At 39.8% G+C, this 18,689-nt stretch overlaps 1 protein-coding gene across 1 annotated transcript in view; it reads right to left on the reverse strand.

Moving 5' to 3' along the window:
- The window catches only part of naaladl2 (N-acetylated alpha-linked acidic dipeptidase like 2), a 367,789-nt gene that overhangs the window by 294,882 nt on the left and 54,218 nt on the right, over window positions 1–18,689 (reverse strand). The window contains exon 2 of the mRNA XM_087180108.1: window positions 8,000–8,081. The gene's annotated coding sequence lies outside the window, so the exon portion shown is untranslated. The remainder of the gene's footprint in view (window positions 1–7,999; window positions 8,082–18,689) is intronic.

The raw sequence follows: 18,689 nt of genomic DNA on the forward strand, positions 1-18,689 counted from the left end.
TGGAAATGTTGGAGAGGGGGAAGGAAGGAAGGAACGTTCGTTGGAGGTGTGGTGAATGCATTTTTTTTTTTTTACATCTGGACTAAGCTGAAGTCAAATTATTTGATTGATTATATGTAAAAAAAAAAAAAAAAAAGAAATCACACAAATCAACAAACAAAAGGCTCAATAGGTAATCCATGGCCCCAAACCTTTTCTTTGGAGAGGAAAAGGAATTGGAAATGCCACTCAACTTGCTACGCATTCCGCTGGAGGGGACACAAGCCATAGGTCACAGGAAGACCATTGAATTGTACTGTGGTCTTTGAAAGGCTGGCTTCCAGTGTGAGAATATCGACACATTCTTGTTTCCCCACACGGATGTGAATACATCCAATGAAAAGAAGCTCTGCTCGGCAATTGCAAAACGGATCACAAGTTAACATATTGTCTTGTATTATATTCACATCTATAGCAGTAGCCGTGTGCATGTCAGCATGTTCATCAGTTTTTACTACAACTACTGTTGTGTATAATATGCAGTGTTTCTGTTTGTGTTTTCCAATTTCCAGTGTGTCCATGTATGTATCATAACTCATTGAATTTTTCTTTGTCTTTTGTTCTTGTGTTTCCTACACAGAGCCTGAATGAATTGTTTGAAACAACTTCAGCTCTTGTTTCTACTTGAGGAAAAACAAAGAAAGAAAAAATCTTACATCTTCTCAGTGGTTCTTCACTGCTGATTAACACTTTTTCATTTTGGCACTTACTTGAAACTAGTTTATCCCTCAGATGGTAGAATCCTTGAATTGTTTTGTTGTTACTGAAAGACTAGTTAAAGAAGTTTTTTTTGTTGAAAGAATACGAAACTGTATATCCTGGATTTCTTTTAAAATAACATTGTGCTGTTTGTTTCTTTGGGTTGAAGACTTCGTGTCTCCCTGCCTTATGCCCAGTGCCTCCTGGGATACATGCTAACCTCTAGCATTCCTGATAACAGTGAGGACAATGAATGACAAAAAGAAAACTGGAAATTTATTTTTTTGTAGTCATTGGAGCTAATGCATGAACTGGGCATTTAGATAAATGGGTTTAAACCTTGTAATGGACTTTCCTGTTGCTCTTTTGACAGATGAACGCAAGCGTTGCATCAGAACCTTGTGGTGAGTACACTGGACTGCAGAGTAAACAGTAAATACCATGAAACCATTTGGGAAGGTTCAAAGTTTTTCTCACTTTCTGAAAGAACATAAATAATATTTAATTGGGCCTTTCTGCCTCCTGCTTGAGTATTTTTCTTCAAGCAAGTATTACCAGTTCCCCTCCCTCCCTCCATCAGGTCTATCCCCGGTCACTCACACTACACCACTGTCCATTTCCTACATTTGCTCAGTCATGAAAATTTCATTGGTCTGTATCCATTGTTAGCTCATGGAATCATTCAGGTGGAAGACCCAGGGGGAGACCAGCTACTGGAGCTGTGATTGCCTGAAATACAGACGGACAATCGGACGGATGGATGCATTGCTCTCTTGGAGGTGTAAACTTTACATCACGCCTATCTAGGGACACTGTCAGCAAAAGCAAAAAAAAAAAAAAGGCTGCAACACATCAGCCTGGGGCGGCCACAGATCCACTGAGCAAAGCCTGGTAGCCATTTCCTGGCTTGTACTGTCTGTGAAATACTACCCTTTGATCTTTAAAGATGTCCATAAGAGCGTTTGCCTAAAAACACCTCTGTCTCCGAGGATAATGGATTTACCAATTGGCCACTTTACAGTACAGGCAGCTATGGATCTCCCTCTTAGAGAGTGATTTCTCTGGCAATCAGAATATTTAATCAGAGTTCAAGAAGCCACAGAGACTGTCTTCTGATTCCGTTAATTGCTTTCAGCTCTTGGACGCACAGTTCTCTCCTCTCATTGGAAATTTCCAATTTAGAGCCATTTCATTTATTTATTTTTTTTCTTTCACTCCCTCAGTTCTCATTCTGTGTAGAGCAGCGAGCCGTTCTGTTCGGCACAGCAGCTAAATTGCAAGCATTAATCATTTCAGAGTCATTATCAGCATTTTAAAGGTGAAAATCCAAACAAATTGTTTTTCATTTGGCGCAGGCTTAATAGGATTGTTTTCCTGTAACTTGCAGTCTTGGAGCATTTAAGACAAACAATTAACAGTAAATTGGTAACTCTGCTTATCTGTTCCCAGTTCTACATAATATTAAATCTTTAATGAAGAATCACCTCAAATCAAGGAGGCGTAGTACAATCAGACAGCACACTAGGTGTTATCATGATAAAATTGGATATCAGATTGATAAATAAATTGACAATCAGTAGATTAAAGTGTCAGTTTATCTAAACCATAAAAACATATTTTCTCACTTACCCTTAGTGGTATTTAACCTTTGTTCAGGATTTACAATATCTGAGGCTTTTGCAGAACACCAATACCAATGAGGTCAATAGAATTTTTTTTTTTTTTTTTGTCTATGACGGCCATCAGATTTAACAACAGCGTACAGCGGCATAGTGACGCTGTACTTGAGCTTCGCAGTGTTGGGAGCTAAATGGTAAAAGTCAACATGCAAATGCACATGAGAAATAGGCTACAGCCGAGGCTGATGAGAATGTCATTAGTTTTGCAGGTATTTAGTCATAGTATTAGACTAACTGAAATAGTGACTAGATGACAGTGCTAGTTGAGACTTTAGGGCATCTCCAACATTATTACAATTATATCCTGTGTGAAACATGAATGTCTTTCAAATTTCCCGATAAGTTATGTAACAGTTGTTGAAATATTTCACTTAAAACCAAAAATGTCAACCTGGTAGTGGTGCTGGATGAGAAGTCAGGAGACCACTAAAACACCCAACCTATTGGGCTTCATTACATCAAACAATAGCTATGATTATATCTGCTGATAAAATGTTCGATATTAAGTCCTTTGTTCTGTGTTTTGATGGCAAGTGAAAGAAACTCATAAATAGACACTTAAAATTAGAATTACATTTGTGCATATGCTGTGTTCACCTGTGACGCAGTGGTTGGTAAAAACATGCTGTTGGCTCTAGGACTACAACTAATGATTTCTTTAAAATTATCAAATAATTACCTGATATTTTCCTGATTGGGCATTAGTCCGTGTAACACAAAAAAAAAAAACAATTAATAATTCCCACAGCCCAAAGAGATTAGTACGTCTGACTCTAAAATCCAAAATATATTTGATTATAATTTTATAAAACAGAGGAAGGCAGCAGCAGTTTTTTATTTTTTTTTACTGAAACTAAAAAAAACTATTATTTGACTCATTTACTTCAAGTACGCCAACAACTGTGTATTCATCCCGTTCACTGCAATTTTTTCTTCATCTGTCTATCTACTTTCAATTAGAATTGAATTTGTTGCAGCAGGGACTAATTACACATTCATCATCTAAGAATAGGTAAAACTATACTACTGTCATTCTGCACATATTCTAAAGTGTTAGCAAGATACACAAGAAAGTGCTCTGTGAGAGCTCTGATGCATGAAGGCCTCAGGTGATTGTGTTCTTCTTGCCTGCCAGGGAAGATATGCTTGGTGTTTCCCTTCAGGTTAAACACCATTAACTGTCATTTAATTTCTCTCTGCACTAAGACAAGAAGTGTCAGCTGTCTGTAGATGTCGCGTCACCTGTTGGTTGTGCCTATTAGCAGTTTGTAAGCAAAAGTTGTTCAAGAACTCAGTGACTGTGACGTCCAAATGTTAAGGACACAGTTCGCTGCCTTCAGTGTCTACACTCTGTAACCACTCAGCAAATAGTACAGCGCTGAGAGGAAGAGATACGGTGTGTGTGAGTGTTTGCATACATGTGTGCATGTTTGTGACATGGCACAGAACTGAATGGATTGTGCGTGACCGTGGAGCCTCCGGAGCAAAACTGACAGAGATTAAAAATGAGTGGACCGCTGCCACTAAACCACCAACGCAGCAAAATCAACACTGTGTGTACGTACAAAAAGGACACACACACACACAGAGTACATATATATATATATATACACACACACACATATGTGGACAGGCCAAGGAAGTGTTCTTAAACCATAATCCTTCTCTTGGACTTCTCTCCTTCCCTGTTTGCGTGGAAAATTGCGATGTCAGAAAGGCTCGAAACATGATGGCTCCTAATATGACGGATTTGAGCATATGGGGAAAAAGGAAAGAAAGAGAGTAGAGAGAGCAAAGGGCATCTTAGATATACATGTTCCCCACCAGTAAACTGCAAAAACTTGAGCATTTAACTTCCTGACTAAACATAAAGTGTTTTTTCTGTGTGAATGAGACCATGTGTTTTGATATATCTACGTACATGAGTGTGTGCATGTGTGTGTGAGTGAGTGAGTGAGTGAGTGAGTGAGTGAGTGAGTGAGTGAGTGAGTGAGTGAGTGAGTGTGAGCCTACAGAGACATACAGCTAAACTCAGTGTCCCAGCAACCCAGGGAGCGCCGCTGGGGAAGACTCTTATTTCTCTCATTTGTAATGATTTCATTGATCTCATGAGCCACTTAAGTCAATTTTTTTCTCAAGATAACCTTATTTTCAAATTCATGACCGCCCCATTTCAGAGATGCTACAAAATAATGATAAAAAGTAATGATCATATAAAATGCTTTTGCCTTTTTTTCCCCTCCCCGCTTCTTATTTCTTCACTTAGCACCTTCCGATCTATTATCTAGGATGAAGACAATTTTTTGTTACGCTATAAAGTGACCTTGTTCTACTGTTGTAAGCTTTGGACTATATTTTAGAGAGGAGAAGAACCTGATTAAATAAAATGCTCATGCAATTTGTAGTGGCAGTAAAATACCCCTGTCCACAAGTGAAAGTTTAAAAATAGGTGCATCAAGGTGGTACTTGTTTGAAGCCTTATGACATAATTGTGTCAGGGCATGGTGGCCCATGGTTAACCCACTGGGAACCCGAGGGCAAAAAATTGACCCCCTGCCAGTGGTAATTTTGATTAAACACAAATGTACGGAGGAACTCCTTGGAGCCTTGCTGAGACATAAGTCATTTAGTTTGTGCTGTATTTTTAAGGTTCCAGTTGTAGATTCTGTAATTGTAAAATGTAAGTGTGGGAGCGAGACTGCACAAATACTTCTTAGTTTTTGATCCTTCCTATTATGACTCAAGGTGACCCCAGATGTTAAAGCTTTCTCCATTTGGCATGAATAGCAATTATTTCTGTTTTATATGTGTTTAACCAATCAGTGATTTCTTCAACGCATAAATGTATGTACAGTCTGGCACCATAGTCACTTGGTGATATCATTATGTAAAGCTGTGTGCGATGTGTAAAATTATGTGAAGATATTATGGGAAGCGAGGTGTTTCCCTGAGCTAGTACATCCATGTAGATTCTGAACTAAAGAAGCCCACAAGAGTTCCTCAGGGGTCCAACCATTTTTCAACCACCAGGGGTCCAACCATTAGCAGAATGGCTTGACAGCAAATGCAGTCTGGCTGGTGTAGCAGGTCGCAGTGGATGGCGGCAGCAAAGGTGACATTCAACCTGACCCCCCCTTCTGACACACTACCCTGCTTTCCCACCTGGTTTACTACCCACAGTCTCTACCAAAACATTACATAGTGAAGGGACCCTGAACACTACCACCATACATTTAGAATACCTATTTACAATTTAACCATACTGATATTTACCTACACAAGATACACCAACTTTTGACCTAACACAGATTAAATAAAATACATAATAAACTAAAGAAATATCAAACAAGCCAAACTTAACAAAAACCCCTCTACCGACTCCCCTCTCTCTTTCCTGCCCACTTGGTAAAGCCTAACAAGGTAATTGACACCTGCTAAGTCCGGTGGCTGCATTCCCATGTGTGCACTCCATGAAAACACGCCCCCCCGGAATCAGACCTCAAAGAGAGAGTGATTAGTAGAGGTTCCCAAAATAAAAGCACAACAAAAATAACAAAAATGAACTTCTTGTATTAGTCAATGTGTATTGTTTTTCACCTTAGTGAGGGGGATGCTTGCCAGCTCCCTCACAACTACATAAAAGGCTGCTGAGAAGAGGAATTACAATCTTGCCATACTCAGAATTAGCGACTCAAGATGGGATAGATCCGGCCAGAAGCGACTTGCCACAGGAGAGTTACTGCTGCAGTCAGTAGTGGCTTTACAAAGGCAACCAGACTTGTTTGAAGAACATCAAGCAAGTCCAGTTGCCTTTGTAAAGCTCTAAGAAACATCATGACCTGGATGACTGAGAATCTTCACAGACATACTCAGGAAGAGACACCAAGTTTGGAAGAGACTATAGACTACGAAAAGATCATGGCACAGCAAGGTCTAGGAGAGATGAATGACAATGGGGAGAGATTTGCAGATTTATGCATCACCAGCAACATCCTCATTGCCAGAAGCATTTTTCCCACACAGATGGAGACATAAAGCCATCTGGGTACCACTGACCCTCTCCACCAAGAACCAGATAGATAAAGAAGAGTCGGACAGAAAAGAAGAATCACAACACAGCAATTCTGAGGGTGTCAACCAAGTTAGAGGAATACCATCTCTCACTTAGGAACAGGTTCCAAGTCCTAAAAGAGATAACGGAAGAAGAGGAAGAAAGTATTGAGATGAAATGGAAGTTGTGGTGAAGCAAGCAATAAAAACAATGTGCTTAGAGGTACTGGGATTGCATAAATACTACCACAAGGAGTGTTTATCAGCAGTCACTGAAATAGATTTTAAAAAAGAGCAAAGGGAAAAAGGCAGCAATCAACAACAGCTACACAAGAGCTAAGAAAGACAAGGCGCAGAAACAGTATAAAAGAAGAGCATTAAGAAAAGCATCAAAGCAAACAAGAAGAACTATGTCAAGACTCTTGAAGCAGACGCTAAAGAGGCAGCTATTCATGGAACTAAGAAAGACCTGTGCACCACCAAGACGCTGTCAGGAAAGATTAGCAAAGCAGAAAAAAACAGTTAAGAGGTAAGGATGGTAGCATAATCATTGGTAAGGAACGACAGAAGAAAAGATAGGTAGAACATTTTGAGGAACTGCTAAACAGACCAGCCCCACATGACCCACCAGATATATAAACAAGAGGAGAGAGATCAGCTGACAGACTTTAGTCGCAAGGAAGAGATCACAAAAAGCCATTTAGAAGCTCAGAGGCAGCGAGGCAGCAGATAAAAAAGAAACATAAAAGAAAATGTTTCGGCAGAGGTGCTGAATGCTGACACAGAGACGACGGAAGAGATGCCCTAGCCCCTCTTTAAGAAGATCTGGGAAGAGAAACACGTCACAACAGGATGGAAGGAAGGTTACCTCATCAAACTACCACAGAAAGGCAACCTGAGCTCTACTGTTCAAACTACAGAGGGATCACACTACTAACCATCACAAGCAAAGTACACACAACGTAACACCGTCAGCTCTGAGACCAGTAGGCTGGCTTTCGCAAAAAAAGACAGACCTTGCACAGACTAGATTGCAACACTGTGCATCATCCTGTAACAAACACTGGAATGGAACCCACCCCTATATGCTTCATTGACTACAAGAAGGCTTTCGACAGCATGCACAGGGGAACCTCATACATTAAGGGGGTGCCGGAGAGATATACCAATATCATCAGAGGGGATGACTTGCAGAGTGATTCATGGCATTCAACCCACTGGTGCATTTCAAGTACAAACAGGAGTGAGCGAGTGCTGTTTGTTATCGCCATTTTTGTTACTGCTGGAATCGACTCGGGTCATGAAGCAATCAACAGCAGAGAAGCGAAATGGCACACAGTGGATGACATGGACACAGCTGGACGACCTCATCTTTGCAGATGAGCCGGCCCCTTCTCATTCACATCCACCAGCAGATGCAGGAAAAGACCAGCATCATCGCATATGACTCAGCTCACCTTAATCTTAAAAGTTCAGTTCAGACTATTTTAAGCGGGGTTGTATTAGGTACTAATCCCGTATCAGTGTATTACCTGCAATTGCCTTGAGCCGGCGCGTTCCCAGTTTGGAGAAGCAGGCAGGAGTATCAGCAGAGAAGCTGAGCAATGGACGAGGCTGTGGATAGGGACAGGAGAAAAAAAAAAAAAATTTAGCCACTTAAAAATTGCAATTTAAATTTATGCTATATTTTGAATATTTTCACTGTTTTATCTTGACATCAAACAGCCCATTCCTTTGGCATTACATTATCGCAACTTATCTCTCACTGTTTGAATAATAGTTCCAGCAAACAAAATAAAATAAACTCCAGTTTAAACTGACACAGCCAGAACAAGGAAGTAATGGGTGCTTTCAGCTTCTTAACATAACCCCAGTTTTAGCACCCCTTCACTTGCTTCCCGTTGCTTTAAGAATACATTTCAAGATTTCATTCATCACTTTAAAGCTTTGAATAGTTTAGCTCCAAGCTACATCTCTAATGTTCTGATCCCTTACAATCAAGAATGTACACTCCAGTTGGCAGAAACAGCTCTTCTCACAGTTCCTGAGTCCAGATTCTCAACAAAGGGTGGAATGGCTTACCACTCACAATGCGCTCAGCTACCCCTGTATTCTTATTTAAACATAAGCTAAAAGCACACCTCTTTAATTCTACTTTTTTGAATCTTATCATTTATTCAGTATTTTGTGGCATGTTTTTCATATTGCATTATTTGTGAACCACTTTGTCACTATGTAAAGTGATTATTATCATTATTATTATTGATATTATTATAACAGACCTTTCTGCCAAAAGTTTGACAACTTCATCAGCAGGTAAACATTGCTTAATTATTAGAATTAATTTCATCTTAATTTTACACAATTATAGATTATGACTTTTTAAAACAATTAAGAATTTGGGAAAATCACAAATCGACAATCCTGTAGAATGAAAAACAAAGGGGAGAAATCTCATGCCACTTTGGAAATTGAGCAGCATCTTAAACCAGCTGCAGTGGTGCACAGTATAAAGAATAAAAGCCCAGGTGAGTCAATACTAAATAAATAGAACAGATAAGAGAGACAGTACAAAGGAAATTACAAAACAAAGGAACTTAATTTGTTGAATCCAATAATTTAGTGTAAAGCCACAGAGGAACCTAAGGAGCAATTCATTTTTTAGAAACCATATGAAACTTCCACGCAGTTTGGCTGCAGGGTAATCCCTACTAAAACTGAGTTTCATGCCCTTGCGATTCGTCCCGCCCATCATATGCAAAACGCACACGAGTTTCACCTAAACCTGTGCACCAGGCGGGGACTGTGGCGAAACCTAGAAAAGTTGCTATATACTATTGTTCACATCTCTGAGAAATGTCACAGCTAATGGAGACGGACCAGCAGTGGTAGGGAAATTAAAAGCAGTAATTGAGAAGTACTTGAATGGCCAACATGCTGTTCTCTGTCCCTAGGGGCTTTTAGACTCTCAGAGCCAGAAGACAGATGACTTTGAAGGTAAGCGTGGATCCATCCACTTCCAGCAGGGCTAAATCACTGTGTCCTGTCACTTTGACGACACCACACAGTGGGCCCATAATATGTCCCATATGGCTGCTCTCTGTGGTGGGGACGCATGCTGTACTTACACAAACGCACTGCATGTGTTAATTTTTATCATTTTTAGAGTGCATATGCTCATATTTATATATTTGGAAATACTGTGTATTTCAGTATAAAGTATTTGTTTTAAATTTCCTTCCTACTGCTGTCATGTTTTACAGCTAGGACTAGAAATAAACATATTTTTTGCTTTTTTAATTAAAACCTTTTTTTTTTCCATGAAGAAGTGCTTTTCCACAGCAGTACTCTGCAGTACTGCTTTGAGTTATACGGTTTTACATATTTACACTGTAAGCTGATACAAGATGCCTTCTATTGCTGAGTTTTGAAATAACTTTGTGCCTTTGCAGCTATGTAAATTTGTTCATTTTCCTCTTCTGCCTAACATCGAATAAGTTACCACGTATGTTTAAACCATGATATAAGGATGATGAAACCCACATATCAAAATATTCAATTTAACCCCTGAGCATCTAGATCCATACATGTATCTGTAATCATCCACAGACTGCCACACCAGAGCTTCAGAGCTGACAGCAGAGTGCAGTCAGTCCACCTGTAGTATGGCTTCACCACACAACCCATGCTCCTCATTAGTCAATGGCAAATGTCTCACTCCCTCCCTCTGATTACATCTACTGAGTTAATGATCCACACACTGAACATCCTACCTCCCTCACTATATATATTTCACTACCTCTCCTCCATCCCTCTACACCTACTTCCCTCTCCTTCTCTAAGTTTCATAAACACACTCTTTCATTTCAAGTGGTGCTGGTCCCACTTTAGGAAAACATTATCAGACTTTCTTTCCCATCATCGGTGGGAGGACAGTCAACCAATTATCAGAAACTACTGTTCCAGCACAGAGGTTTGAGTATGCTTTCCTGATTATTTCACTGTTAATGCAAAAAAAAAATAAAAAATACAGTTTGCATCATTCAAATTGGAGATCTGTACATCCTCCTCAGATACTGGAAATATACTTGTACTTTTTGAACCAAATGATTTTTTTTGTATTGAAATCTGGTTTGGAAACAGCATTTTGACAGTATCTGGTTTGTGTTATTAAAGATATTTCTGGTTGCAAGAGGTTGTTGGGGCAGAGACGTTGGACCCAAAGAAACTAAACATCTCAGACTTGTTGATTCAGAGATGTGGTTGCATGTTGAGTGGACATGTTTGTTCGTTCGTCAAATCTCTATTGGACATTTAGCTACTGACGATCAGGTTACCTGTCGTCTTGAATAATTTCTCGGTAGCCAACACAATAACAACAGTGATTAACAATGTGATGTATTATATAAAAAAAGTGACACAATCAACAATCAATATAAACAACAACAGAAAACATACGGGGGGGAATAAGTGGGTTTTTGTAACACTATATTAAAGGAAGAGGAATCTTACTATTGAAGCAACAAAGGTCGCTTCCTGTGCACCGTATGTTGAGGACTGCTGTTTAATAGCTGCCTTCATACTCCAGTGACGATAAGGCGTGTGTGCTGAATCCAGAACTTGTCTCCATTCATCTCATCTTAACTCCATTGGACTCCATTTATTAACCCACACAGATAACCCAGCCACTGGAAAACGCAGAGTCAGCGGCCAGCACACTCTCTGAGATACACCCAGTCAGAGAGAGTTTTCTCCACAGACTATTCGGGTTCTGGTCATGGTCTGTGCTTTTTATGTTTTCTGCATCAGATGAGTCTATGCTCTATACAAACATACAGAAGAGAAATGTCCCAAACATTGAGTCAAATTACAATAATTTTCACAGAACTTTTTATAAAATATACATATTTGCCCCTCTCCATCACTAAAACCTACAACAAGCAAGGGCTTTTACAGTATATTTGTCCTATGATCATCTAAAGGACAGAGCCCCTCCAGAAGCAGGAATACTCTCCATAGATGGAAGCTACCCAACCAATAGCTGTCATCTGATCACTGACTTGAAGGAAAGGAGTAAGAAATGAGAAAACATATATTACAAAACCTGCAATGTGGAATCAAAATGTTCCAATTAAATAAAATTTAAAAAAAATGGAGTTCCAAATGGAAAAAGTTAGTCTAAGATTCCAAAGGCTTATAAGGGCTCATCTTATACCTGAGGCAAAGTGGATTAAAAGTGTGTTTTGCTATTTTCAGATGCAGTTTTTATGTTCCCGTCCAAAACCCACATTGTCTCAATAGAAAATACACTTCACCTTCCCATCTGAGTTGCCATGGGTGTGTTTGTCTTAAAATGAGGTTTGGTCAGGCACATTGTTGGTGTATTGCTTCTGTCTTGAGGCAGCGGAACTGACCAACAAAAACCATGTCTGAAGTCAATGGTGCAGTATTTCACTGTTATTTTACGGGCATTATCAAAATAGTAATATGCACCTTGGCAGGTGCACAGCGCATATACACTCTGTTATGCACAAGCAGAGTGTGTGAGTGATACTTGATGTATGTTGATGTGTCACTTTCCCTGTGGTGATTGGCTACAACCAGGCCTCATCTTTCCAGTGAGCCTCTCCAGTTAAGCCAGTTTGATGGAGGGATAAGCTGCAGGTCAGGCTGCTCACGACAAATTATCACTGTCTGGCTTAAGAGAAGGGAAACCTGATCCACTCTGCAGTACGCTGTGACAAAGTCCTCTTTGGGTTCACTACAGGCCTCTCTCTCTCTCTCTCTCTCTCTCTCTCTCTCTCACACACACACACACACTAGGCCAGTGTCTGTGCTACATGAGAATCCAGTGTGTGTCTAATGTCATTACAGCACAAAGAATGTTACCTCAAGGTCCAGACAGACAACTACTACTAACTTACTATTACTATTACCACTGCTCCTTCTGTTAGCCTGAAATTCTCATTGCAGTCAGTTCAGGGACTATCTAGAGGCCAGTGGTTCCAAATCCTTTTGGCTTGTGCATATATCATTTTAAACTTTCAGTGCCAACACCTTTGTCTGATATTTTACATAGAGGATTGTAAAGCTTTATTCATTTGCCCAATCAGGAACTATCTGATCCAAGAATATGTCAGCAGCCTTACAAGTCTGACCCAAAATTCCATATCGGCCTTTAATATTTGTCAAGGTTTCAGAATTGCAGTGTATCGGACGTATTTCAGTACCACAACATTACTGAGCAGTGTGCCAGTCCTTTCAGTAGATATGAATGATATTTAGAGATAGAGATATTTCACTTGGATGCATGAAAATTTAGGACCAGAGTCGAGGACTGACCAGCTGGCTGACATACTGTCATTGCTACCCACACGATAACATTGCAGCACATTGACGGGCTAATAATCTTTGATTCGATTATTAGTCCATCTATGTGCTGCAATGTTACCATGTGGGTTAATCATCTCACAAAACACGTTCAGTCAAGAAGGCTGTCTCCTTGTGCATGCTGTCTAAGTCACGAACACAGTTTCCCACTATATCTAAGCTCCAACAGCTCTGACACGCTGGCCTTTAGCCAACTATTTGTAAGCTGTCATTCAGCTCTCACTTCAGCACCGTAGAGATTCTGTGACCCACGTCCACCCCTTCACCACCTCAGCTATGAAAGCCTGGCCCTCTCCAATCAGAAGTTTTTCTCTCATGAAGACAGTCCCATCCTCAAGCTCCATTCCTCATCACCACCACCAGTGTTCAGGCTCTGGGGGAAGTTTCCATCATATTTGAAGCATCTAATTAATAGCACCGCTTCCCATGGTGATCGGTTTCCTGCTGGGATCCAAGCACCAAAGTCTATTCCTCCCCTTCATAATAAATGTAATTTTACTTAAAATTTTCTAATTTCCTTATAGGTCTCTCCTGATTGATCCACAGCTGCTTGCCCATAACTTTGCAGTGAAATACAGGACTTTTTTTTTGAAAGTTTCTTCAACAGGCCAGTTTATACTGAAGCCATTTGAACAAGCAAATACTACAATGAAAAACAATAAAAAAAGCTATAAAAAGTTCTCAACAAGGCCCTAAAACAAACTCCGACCACTGCGGATGAGGAGCAAAAGTGTCTTTGCTTCTTGTTTTCAGTTTTCTCATTGTTATCCTTGTTTTATGGCCTAGGAAGAGGCTCAGCGTCTTACGTCTAATTGACTGTTGTTTTATGTGAAAGAACAGCTTGTGTTGCTCTAAAAAAAGAGTTGATTTTATTTTCAAACTAAGAGATACTGCTGTGGTTATTGGGCAAACAAAAGTTAGTGAGGAGAAGAAGATAAAAGACGAAAGAAAAAAAGAAGAAAAAGAAGAGCAGAATGGGAAATGAAAAACAGAAAGGAGCACACTGCGAAAGAGGAAAAAAGAAGAGCAGATTGGGAGCGGAAAAAAGAAGAGGTAAAAAGAGTCTTTCTAGGCTTTTTCACTGTGGGTAATTAATGGTGGCTATTTATTATTTCTGACATCTGGCTTGTCAGTGATAAAAGTTTCTGGACAGTTTTAATTAAAAACAAACAAACAAAGAAAAGTTTTACATAATTTGAAATTATTTGGATTTTTGGCAAATATCTGGAAAGAGGACGTTGGGAAATTTATATTAGTAATGAAAAAACAAGCCAAAGGCCCATTTCACCCCATGGCCCTACCACTAAGCCCTACCCCTCCGTTTTTGCGCGTTCATGTTTATGCGTAGAGTTTCCCGATTCTTGTTGAGATAGAGGGGTGGGGTGTAAGGGCTAAATGTGTGTAAAACAGTGTTATGAGATATTTCCCAGAATGCCCTGCGAATCACTGGCAAGATGGCTCTGGAACCGACCCAAACGACCAAAGAAACTCACAAATTTAAGTATTTTCTCTGTAAGTAAAGATTTAAAAATTACAACAACCATTTCATTGTCGTAGTTTGATTTTGTTTCAATGAATTATGATCCTCTTCTTCATAAAAGCCACAAAAAAAATCACTAGTAGTATGCTGATGCCTCGGTAGCTATCTAGCTATGGGTAACGTTAGCTAATGTTACATCTTTATTATTGATTTGTGCCTGACAATTTTAGTTCCGCACTCCCACCCTATTTGATGGCATGTAACGACCTAAATTTAACTGACGTCCAGCAGCTGGTTTGCTGAACTTTACCGCTCCCATATTAATGCAGACTGTCAGGGCTGCCTACAGAGCATCGCTAACAAAGGCCTGGTAATATATCAGTGTTCTTTTTTTTTTTTTTTCTATTTCAATTGATCTGACATGTCTCCGCTCTGCTGCAGACAAGCGCAAAAGGATGCCTAGAGCCCACATGATCGATATAAGGGGTGAAAATGAGAAATGGGATTGGAAGAGCTGCAGCCATGCTAGCAGCTCTACGAGGCTCTATTTGTATTTCAGCCAAGTGTTGTTTTAAGCTAAATGCTACCTTTAGCATGATAACATGCAATGTCTAGACATAATTTATTAATTAATCATGAATTTCCCCTATGGGATAATTAAAGTATCTATCTATCTATCTATCTATCTATCTATCTATCTATCTATCTATGTATCTATAATTTCATGACTTCCTAACATTGAAATATTTCAGTCTGGACCAAGGTGGTGGACCGATCCCTTGTATAACTGTAAAAACTTTTTTTTGTTTTTTTTGTTTTTTTCCATCAAGATGAATATGTTTTGACTTATTGGTGCTACGGTCCTGCTTCGGCTTCATTTGAGCCCTTTTTTTCTATTACATTATCACAAGTCATGCTGTATTAGCACATGAAGAATATGTCAAAATTTGAAAATTACTTTTAGGATCAGGTTTTAAAGTATGATGCAATACTGGAAAGAGTAAAGAGTAAGTCATGCTGATTTCAGCAGGGTGTGTATGATCATATGTTAGATTTTCACATGAAGCAGGACGGGCAAGAATAGCATTAAAAAGGAATTTAATAAAGAGAGCCAACATGGAAAGCAGCTCAATCCTGCACACTTAGCTAATGGACAACAGTGTGTGTGTGTGTGTGTGTTTGCATGTGTGCGTGTATGTCCTGCAAGCTGCAGACCAAGTCCTTCATCTTGGCCATGGCTCTTATTGACTGTATTGGAGGCCATAAATCATTGTGTGTGTGTGTGTGTGTGTGTGTGTGTGTGTGTGTGCGAGAGAAAGTATATACGGTCCAATGCTTCTCTGGATGTAAGCAGCAGCACCCAGCAATCTATGGTCAGAGAGGCAACAGAGTGAGCAGTGTGTGTGTGTGTGTGTGTGTGTGTGTGTGTGTGTGTGTGTCTGTCTGTATGTCTTAGCAAGAGTACCCAAAGTGGTAGATGGGCCATTGGACAAGATGTACCTGACCTGTCTGTTTGCTTCACACCTTCTTCACACTTTACACACCAGTGTACATTTCAGTCACAAAGACATGAGGCTTGTGCAGACGCACTTACACTGATACACGTAGGCACACAGAAATGCAATTAAGCCCACTGCATCAATACAGCAGTGGGTGTTCTTTACTTTCTCTGATTTACCCAACCCTACTTGGTAAATCTCTTTCCAGCTTTTCTTTTTCTTTTTTTTTCTTTTTTAAATCCGTCTTTCCACCGGGGTGATGCTGGGTCGAGTACAGATGGTGGTGAACTGTATTTGACGTTAACTGCCCTCCATTAACATTTCCCAGAGTGCTACTGGGGTGAGCAATCAAATGGAGCAGTCAAGCAGATGCACAGTGGGCAGCAATCATATGTGTACACACACCGGCATACACAGACAAAGATACAGTGTTGACATTTCAGACTACCAAATTGCTGGCTGGAGTGGAAATAAGCTGTATTATCAGCTACTATTACTGAGTTACAGAGATGTCACTGTCAAAGGCCCAAATCCTGCTGCTGATACTGTAGACTAACACTAACACCTACCACAGTACTGTAGCCACTGGAGGGTGTTGTCGCTATGACTACTGACAGTTCCAAGCGCGAGGAGTTATGGGAGTGTATTAACGTTCACATTTTAATTATTGTTTTTTTGATGCTGTGTTCAGGATTAATGTTGTCCATGTGTTTTTGTGGATGTGTGAGGTAGTTGTTCAGAGTTTGTGTGGCCAAGACCGTGTAAAGTTCTAACTAGCAACAGGCCACCACGGCCGAGACTCCTGTAGTGATTAATGGGCTCCAGCAAGCGTTTCTGCTCTGTGTTCAGTTCCAGTGCTAAATAAACAGCACTTCCTGTAGTCACACGGTGTATTGGGGCACATGACTTGCTTGAAAACTAAGACCTTTACCTCCCAGTATTTTCTTTCTTTTCTTTTTTTCTATGCATTTAATTTTTTTTTTTTAACAAGAAACTTTGAATCTTCGCACTTCCACATCTCAACTGATCCACATTTGCCAAAGGTGTCAGGATCATTTTCACTGAATATGAGTAAGAAAGGCAAGGTGATGCATAATGTGCATTAACTATTTATACAGCACCAATGTCAACCTCATATTAATGGTCTGATATCGAGCACTCTGACTTCTTTTTCACTAGGTTGTAGGTTGAGGAGGGGAAAAAAAATTAACTAGCATAACACTGCAACGTAACATTTTTTTTTTTTAAAGTGAAGGTGTCTGAATACTTCCTGAATGCACTATATTAACCACCCAGTTCTTTTGCCATGTTGTCCAAATGAAACAGGACTGTACTGCTTTTGTACTTGCTGAGTACAAAAGCATTTTGCTTGCAACATGGCCTTTAACATTTAGAGCAGGAAATGTAAACATGTTCACAAACTGCCTGTTGGTTGGATCTCTATTGGGTTATTTCAATCTTGAATTGGACACATATAAAAAGGAAATCTGTTTATGGTAATTTGGCACATTTGTTACTCATGGCTAATGTGCTGGGATAGATCTGACTATTTAAAATGGCCTTGGAAAGAAAAAAATAGAGAGATAGAGGAATTGCAGACAGGCTGTATTATTTAATACAGCAAAAATTATTTTTGTCCAAGCATCTGAAGTGGCCTTTCTAGAAGCTTGGAAAGAGGGAGGGAGGGAGAGAGAGAGATACACCTGGAAAAAGGGGGAGATGAATAGTCAGCAGCATATTTTATTTTTCTCTTCAGCCTTTTTCTCTCTCCTCTCCCTTGAGGAGGAAGCTTTTGTATCACCTCTAACAATACTTCACTTACTGCTCCCCTCTGAAAATAGTACAGATAAAGGCTGAGAGAGAGTATGCCAGTGAATCCTCAACATCCTGCAGATGGACAAAGTGGGGAGACATGCTTTTCTGTCAGTGTGTGTGTCTAAGAGAGAGAGAGAGAGGGAGAGAGAGCGAGAGAGGGAGACACTCATATACAGACTGAAAGATGGAAGGAAAATGCATGACAGAGGGAAAAGATAATTATTAATAATGAGCATCTTGTGATTTTGCTGCCTACATTTCTCTCCTACAGATAAGTCAAATTGAGATAGTTGGTGGATCATGGGTGTACAAAATGTAGGACAGAGACTGAGGTTCGTGTTCTGCATACCTCATGTGCTTAGGTTGAGGCAACTGAACCACAACACATTGGTTAGGGTCAGGGAAAGATTGTTATGTTGGTTCAATGTTGAAAAAAAGCAAACACATCTTTACTTGTGCTGCACCTAAGAATGGACCATTTTAATATTCCCCTGCCCCTAAACTTTACCTTTTGCTCTGACTCAAGTAAACATAACCATAAACATGCTGATTGTGGTTCAATTGCAGATATTGTAGGGGGAAACCAATTAAATATTTCAGTGAAGCCTTTGTATGTGCAATCTGAACATTTTGCAAGTTTGCAGATCTGTTTCTTTAAACTGAATTGGCTGTTGCAAGCTGATCATGTATAGGGTTAGTTTTTGCAGGTAATAAACTTAAGTATGGGAGAAATTCAAATGAGGACCTGGTGATGACGCTACATAAAAAGTCAGGGGAAAATCAGAAGTTATGGTAATCCATTCTGTATGGGACATGTATTTCTGTCCCGGATTTCATGGTTGTCCATCCAATAGATTTTCCGATAGATATCTTAACCAAAAATGTCAAACTACTGGTGGCACAAAATGAAAAGTCATAGGTCACAAAACTTATTAAGGTGCATCACCTGGGAATGATGAATGTCTGCACAAAAGTTTGTGTCACCTTGCACGTGGACAGATATCTTTGTTGCTAAATGACAAGTTTGACGTGCCAGTG

This window comes from Seriola lalandi, unplaced genomic scaffold, assembly GCF_002814215.2.
Source record: "Seriola lalandi dorsalis isolate HSWRI2012SDOR001 ecotype SW California unplaced genomic scaffold, Sedor1 jcf7180002054890, whole genome shotgun sequence".
NCBI lineage: Eukaryota > Metazoa > Chordata > Actinopteri > Carangiformes > Carangidae > Seriola > Seriola lalandi.